General features: G+C 35.7%; 1 pseudogene; it reads right to left on the bottom strand.

The window, feature by feature from the left end:
* Window positions 1-1030: 1030 nt before the first annotated feature.
* LOC102243223 lies at window positions 1031-1355 on the bottom strand (annotated as a pseudogene).
* Between the last annotated feature and the right edge of the window lie 5415 nt (window positions 1356-6770).

Raw genomic sequence — 6770 nt, 5'->3', positions numbered from 1 at the left:
CTTAGATTCTTTTCAACTGATTACAAATAGGTGGATCAAAAAGTATTCATTGTTTTATTAATCTTGTTTGTTTTACTTTCCAAAAAATTACTTTTACTTTTTAGACATTTAGATTTGCTTTTAGGTATTCACATTCCTTTTGCTTTTCAAAAAAGAGATTTAAAGATAAGTATTCCAGGGTGGCTTATTCTTGTTTTAACTGAGGGGATTTTGTAAAATTATGTAAACTAGTTACCCTCCTGCTCTTTATTCTGCTGTGACTGCCAGAGCCATTGTTGCCTTTGGTATTTTTGACCTCTGTAAAGAGCCTCTGAATACTAAATTCCATATCCACTCTGAGAGGTACATTTGTTCAAACCTTTTCCAAAGCCATAAATATGACTATGAAATATGACTTTTAGTCTTATTATTCTAATATTTACTCTATTATAATAATTGAAAATCAGTTATAATTTCCTAGAAAACCTTAACTCACTTTAATTTTCTCTAGAATCTTTTAGCAGTGGAGATCCAGTGGATTTTTACCCTCTGCTTCTATTCCTGGAACTCAATAAATGTCTCTTCCTTTCTGAGTTCCTGAACCCATCCTGACTTTCCCCATGCTCACAAGTTGCTCATGCAAAGTAAGTACTCTTTCAATTTGCTCTATGTTGCAACATCTTTGCTCAATGGAAGATTTAATGCTGGCCTATACACAGGATGGGAAGCCAGTGCTGGGTATTATGGGCTGCATTATGCCCCTCTCCCCACCAAATTTCATACGTTGGAGTTCCGAGTCCCATTACTACAGAATGTGACCTTATTTGGAGATAGTCATTAAACAGTTAATTAATTTAAAATGAGGCCTTTAAGGTGGGCCCTAATGCAATATGACTGGTATTCTATAAACAGAGGAAATTGTCACAGGAGATAAAAAGTCATCTGAAAGCCAAGCAGAGAGACCTCAGAAGAAACCAACCTTGCCAATACCTTGAATTTAAACCTCTATCCTCCAAATTTGTGAGATTTTTTTTCCCCAGGTAGCAGGACTCTAATTGAACAAGCCAAATCTCATGTCGTCATGTCACTCCTCCAACTCCTTCTTCTCATCTTTCTTCTCCTGTGCTGTTGTTGGGGCAGAACCAGCAGCAGGAGCTGCAGACCCCTGGGGTGGTGGAGAAGGCCACAGCTGGCCAGCTTGCTAACAGCCTGGTCAATTACATCGATGTTTTTCCCTTCAGCTCACTGATCACCTTGTTGAGCTGGTCCTCTTCTGCCTTGATGCTTATGCTGTCCAGGATCTCCTTGATGTCCTTGGTGCTTGAGGAGGCATTGACCCGGAAGGCAGCCAGCAGGTAGGAGGCAACATAACACATCTGGAGGGCAAGGGCGGTGGAGAAGCCTCACACATGGGACTTGGGCATAGACAGTAAAAGCATCCGGTATCTGGTACCTTGTTAGGGCAACTCTAGCACACTTACTCCATTGAGAGAAGGGAAACACCATCCTTTCAGAGTAATAGTCCTGCCTCGCTCCTTACTAAAGGACCACAATATAAATGGTAGCACACGTGTTGGTCCTCTCATCAACACTCACCAAATTATAAACCTCTGCAGTAGGTAGCATTCATCTTAATGACTGTTACCAATTTCCTCACAAACTGAACACGTGAAAAGAGGTCAAAGTGAAAATAAAGAACTTGAAGTTTTCTCACTCAATTTTCAATTGTCCGTCTCTTGACTTTATCTCCAACAATTCTCATGTAAATTAAGAATAACAATGGCCCTTAAAATGCTAGTACTTTTGCAATGCAGGAGGATAAACTAGTGGTTTAAGTATATTCATTGTGATGTGACCACATCTGTGGATCCCCATGACACCTGGAAAACAAACAAAAACTCTTTGTATGTAGCTCCTTATATGTGTTATGTTTGTAGTGTTCTTCTGCCACTTTTCACAAGTGCCTTGTAAATGGCACAGTCTAGGGGAGTCATGCAGGCAGGGGAAGGGGAACGGAGAAAAGAAAATTAGGCCCACAGGGACACTGGTTCTGATATTTCAAATTGAGTCTACAACTTGAAAAGTCCAATAATTCTTACTGTCACATTGCCCGAGGTGAGAAAAGTTATTATAGTTTATTTACTGAATTGATGGGGGAAAAAATAAGATCTCATTGCTTCAATTAAATATGTGGCAAGTTTAATTCTTAGCTGTTTTTCCCCCTTTCATGATAAGTAACAAGTAGTATTATGTTAGATATCCTAAAACTGAACGGTACTCAAATATGTTATAAAGAGTTCAGGAATTCATGCTAGCCACATTGGTTTTAAAATAAAGAAGCAAAAATAAAGCAGAGACAAAGACAGTAATAAAACAAAGACATAAATAAAGACAAATGCAGTTCCATCAATTTAAACAAAATATCTCATACATGTAATAAAATATTAAATAACAGACTGTATTAAGAGAACACAAATATAAACAGCTGATTATTATGACACATTGTAAACATGTTATTTCAGAAAGAAAACATGCTTATATATTTTAGAAAAATAGATGTGTTTTGAAGGTATGCTAAAAGATGTGTGGTTTTTGTACTAGAAATTATTTGATACTAACATATTTAAATATATCTAAAACTATCTACATATTAAGTTTGTTATGTTGTTGTTTTTTTGAAATAGAAACCAATAGGAAATAAATTGTTTTATTGTTTAAAATAATGATAGGCAAAAAAAAATATTCTTAATAAATAAAATTAGTTTAAAAATCTAGACATGTGTCATGTAAAACAAATGTTAATATTACTGGTTATATTTAATATATCAAAAGTGACAAAAATAAGAATAAAAACAAATACACACCAAATGGCTTTTATTTGACAGGTATTTATTTTTTATTTTTTAATATAGTTTTTTAATTTCAGAGAGGAAGAGAAAAGGGGAGAGAGAGAAGCATCAATGATGAGAGAGAATCATTGATTGGCTGCCTCCTGCATGCCCCCTTCTGGGGAGGGAGCCCGTAACAGGGGCATATGCCCCAACCAGAAATCCACCAGGAATTGAACAGTGACCTCCTAGTTCATAGGTCAACACTCAACCATTGAGCCACTGTGGCTGGGCCTGACAGATATTTAGATATTACTAATTACTTTTGAGAAGTTACCTCAATTACTTCTCAGGACCCAAACTGAGGTAAGTTATTATAGTTATCAGTTATTTCTTTTTAGATGAGGAAGAAGAGAAAAAGATAAAAGTAATATCTTGCCCAATATCACACAAAAAATATCAGAAACAGGAATAAAACATCGCACTTTGCCTTATCATTTATGCTACATTTCCCCCATCAGTAATGACAATGATAGTATACATATACACATATAAGTATATATAACTATATATGTATATATCTACATATAAGTGTATATACACATATCGATAGATCTACATATGCATAGACAATATTATATATAGAAAAAGTATATTGTATATATAGAGAATATACACATTTTTTAGCACATATGTAAATATTTATGCCTATGAATTAATGGTCATTTACATTCATGCCTATTTTTTTTTTTTTTAGTGACAATACATTTAATTTTAGGTATGAAAGCCAATCTTGGTATTTGATATTTGAAATACGTATTTTTCTTCTTTTCATATAATTTCTTAGAGCATTATTTTCAGGCAGAAAATATTTCATTAGTTTTTAATTTCAATATTTTCTCACAGATTTTCTAATGCAAGATACCTGAACTGAAAACTATAGCTCAACAAAATTTTATTCTCTCCACTGATTTTTCCTAAAATTGAACTTATGACTTTTATAATCTCTTCTGATAAGAACCTACATCAGTGGAAATTATCATTCTGACTATATATCTTTGCAAACCTTCATTTAAGAAAAAAATAGTATATAATCAATGTGAACACTGAATTATTTTATAAAACTTTATCATCTTGTTGAAGTCCAGAGGCATTTATCTTTTATTAAATATCATATTAACAATTCCATAGAAAAATATTAATATACTAGAGGCCCAGTGCATGAAAAGTCATGCACTGGAGGGAGGGTCCCTCAGCCCAGCCTGCCCCCTCTCACAGGCCGGGAGCCTTCAGGGGCGGGAGACGAGCTGGCGATTAGGGGAAGGAGACACCCTATCACACCTCTGCTGCTGCCACTGCCAGCAGTGCAAGCCTCGGCCGGCCCTGGTTACCTGCACCTCGGGGGGCCCTGGGCAGCTGGGCAGCTGACATCCAAGGATTGACTGTACCTTGGGACTCAGCTGGGAAGCCGCCATCCGAGGCTTGCCTGCACCTTGAGCCGGTCTTGGGCGGCTAGGTGGCTGAGAAGATTGGGGGACTCCAGAGGCAGGCACACAGCAAGGCCGGGCCTGCCTGGGGGCAGACCCAGCCTTGCCATGCACCTGCCACCCCGGTGTGGCTGAGGGAACTGGGCACCACTATCTTGTGGCTGTGGGTGCTGCCATCTTTGAGGGCAGGACAGTCAATTAGTTTATTCCTTCCTTATTGACTGTGGGTGCCACCATCCTTGCGACAGTGTGAGGGTCAATTAGCATATTCCCTCTTTATCAGATAGGATAATATCTATCAATTTAGGAAGTGTTTATCAGAAATCTACTTACTATTTGTTAGCTATTAATGTACTTGGTTTCCATTTACCATAATAATAATCATTCAACAATACCAGCCCAGTAAAATCACATTCTTTTTAAAAAATATATTTTTATTGATTTCAGAGAGAAAGGGAGAAGGAGAAAGGGATAGAAACATCAATGATGAGAGAATCACTGATCATCTGCCTCCTGCTGATTCAGCCTCTTACTGGGGATTGAGCCTGAAACCCAGGCATGTGCCCTGACAGGGAATGGAACCATGTCCTCCAGGTTCTTAGGTCAACACTCAACCATTGAGCCACACTGACCAGGCTCAAATGACTGTTGTTAACCCCTGTTGTTGTACTGTGGAGGTAACTTATAATGCCACATAAAATATAAAAATTGATAAACTAATACTTGAGTATTGGGAAAAACATTATCCATGGAAGCCTCTGACTTTTTAATCTCTTATAGTAATAGCATTCACTCTGTTTAGCCAAGGATACCACCAGCATATACATATTTTGGAAAAGACTCATATTTCTCTGACTTTCAGTGTAATGTAGTATTACATGATATCATTAAGATAAAAATATTTAAATTAATAGAAATAGCATTAACCTTAGGTTTTCCATATATTATCTTATTTGAACTCTTTGTAAGTTTTTATGTTCAACAAGCACTGCAAAAATGCAATTGAATGGTTTTTCTCAGTCAGTTCAGCTCCATTTCTATTAGTTGGTATCTGAACAATACTATTCTTATATATGTGGCCCTGCTGATAGGAATGACCTTGCATTGTTACACTCTACCTCTTCAGTTCTCTGATTATGTGCTCCTATCTGAGATGCATTTAGTGTCAAGCTTCCCTCTAAATGCTCTCCACCTTCTTCACCACACTACTCTGCCTAAATCATTTGTGGCTCTAGTTTCAATGGTAATTACTTTTATTCATTTGTTTACATATGAACTGCATAAACACAGAGACTATCATTCCATCTTTATTTTGTTATGTCAGCATCTATCTAAATTCTTGAAAAATATTAGGATTTCAATTTGATATGTATGTGATTGAATTCATGTGTGTGGTGGTTAAGCTACAATTAATCAAATAGTGTATGATAAAGATATAGCTTGAGTATAAACATTGTCCAATTTTAAGTTCAGATGTGAAGGAGCATGAGAAAGACATTATGTGATGGACCATTAGCAGTGTACTTGAAGTTTGAGGAGCACTTATGTTTTTATTAATTCAGTAAATATTGAACACAAGTATGTTAGACAAATAAAGCAACTAAAGTTTTATATCATAAAGTTTACAGTTCCATTGGTATAGAGAGGAAATAATCAGTACAGCAAATTAGAAAATTATCATATGTAACAAAGTGATATGAGTAAAGACAAAGCAAAAAAAAAAAAGAAAAGGGAAAAAGAAAGAAAGATAGAAAGATAGAAAGAAAGAAAGAAGAAAGAAAGAAAGAAAGAAAGAAAGAAAAGAAAGAAAGGAAAGCATGGTAAGGGGAAATCGGAGTATAAGCAGGAAAAGGTTGAAGAAGAGAAGAATGTGGCATAGAATTTTTTAAAAACATGTTTCCATGGATTTTTAGAGAGAGGAAGGGAGCGGGGTAGAGAAATAGAAAAATTGTTGAGAGAGAAACATCATTTATTGGCCCCTCTCTTTTACACCCCCTACTGGAGATCAAGCTTGCAACAGGGCATGTACCCTGATCAGAATTGACCTTTGTTTTATGAGCCAATGATCTAACCATTGAGCATGCCAGTAAGGGCTAAATCTTATATTTTTAATAAGAGATAAGAGATGAATGTAAAATTGCCATAGATTATCACATCTACTTGTGGAAAATAAATATTAATATAAATGTCTCCTGCTATCAGATTGCACAGTACACCCTCAAGTCTTAATAAAAAAGAACATATGCACAACAAAGCAGTAAACTTCTAAATGATGTTATGCAAGCAAAAGAAAGCCTATGGATATAGCCAGAATTTTTTTCTAGAGAAACAATGCTTTAGGAATATGTTTTATTTTCATTATTAATATTATTATAAAATGTGCTCTAACTCTAGAGCTATGCTAGAGGTACTTTTAAAAATTATATATATATATATATATGTATATATATATATGTATATATGTGTGTGTATATAT

This window comes from Myotis brandtii, unplaced genomic scaffold, assembly GCF_000412655.1.
Source record: "Myotis brandtii unplaced genomic scaffold, ASM41265v1 scaffold567, whole genome shotgun sequence".
Classification (NCBI taxonomy): domain Eukaryota; kingdom Metazoa; phylum Chordata; class Mammalia; order Chiroptera; family Vespertilionidae; genus Myotis; species Myotis brandtii.
Note: the sequence above shows the minus strand (reverse complement) of the source record. Positions and strands in the feature narration are given on the sequence as shown.